Source organism: Austrofundulus limnaeus, unplaced genomic scaffold (genome assembly GCF_001266775.1).
Source record: "Austrofundulus limnaeus strain Quisiro unplaced genomic scaffold, Austrofundulus_limnaeus-1.0 Scaffold126, whole genome shotgun sequence".
In the NCBI taxonomy this organism is placed as follows: domain Eukaryota; kingdom Metazoa; phylum Chordata; class Actinopteri; order Cyprinodontiformes; family Rivulidae; genus Austrofundulus; species Austrofundulus limnaeus.
Window position 1 is genome coordinate 343,917 of NW_013952528.1, and position 1,109 is coordinate 345,025.

Consider the following 1,109-nt stretch of genomic DNA (forward strand, 5'->3'; position numbering starts at 1 on the left):
ACATGCACTCTGTCACTCTTGTGTGAGTGTTATTTCTAGTGTTTTTTTGTGACATACAGGTAACTATTTTGGCATATTGATCATAATCAAAGTAAATAAAATTCTGATTTCATTAAAGGCCAAACAAATTAAAAGTAATGGTAAAAAACGAACCCCAGTACCAGAGGTTGTAATGTGTTTTACTTTCAACGTTTAGTCAAAACCGGGATGCTTTGTCTTTTAAAAAGGTTTAAATTTGAATTWCTAATTTACCAAAAATGAAGAGAAAGAATGTTCCAGCAATTCTGTCAGCTCTTTCTTCTTTTCAGCCCTACTTTTGCAGAAAAACAATGCCTCCTCTTGGCCACTGTGAAAATTTTAATTAGAAGATAAATACAGAGTTGCACACATGAGACAAACAGAAAGAATACAGTTTCCATCTAAATGCTGATGAAGACAGTAAAATAAAAATAAATAACAAGGACTCCAAGAAAATCTAATTTAAAGCAGACATCTCGACTATCATCAAGCTACAGTCCTCTCCTAAGTTGGAAAGTATTCATTTAGTTTCTGTCTCCATCTGTTTTCCATCTCATCTTGAAGTTGTCAGTTTCAGTTATCGTGCAGCTTCCCTGAAAAATAATGTTCAAGTTGAAATTATCTTCATAATGATAACATTCACAGGCTCTCCCTCGGAGATTCAGATCAAAAGCTTTTTTGAAACAGTAGATAAAAGAATTGAAGGGGGGGAGAAATTACATTACTGTGCGCCACTGAGATCGACCCATTCGAAAAATTCACTGGAAGTGAATTTCGGGGTCTTTTGCACAATGCTTCCAGCTGACATCAGAGAAACTAAAGTCTGAGGCCATTAAAACATATTCCAAGTTAAGTTCAAGGACTTAAGAATTTGGTTAGTTAGTAAGTTGTCCTTAAGAGTATTTTCTTTAAAAAAAATGTATTTCCAATACAAATGTGTCCCACCAAAGAGTGCAAATTCTCATTTTTTTGAGATTTCACACACAATTGCTGTCGTGACGTGTAAAAACATTGGGCCTCATGCAAGAACCGTTTGTACGCACAAATTTGTTCATAAATTGTGTGTACGAGTGATTTAGGAGAATTTGTGG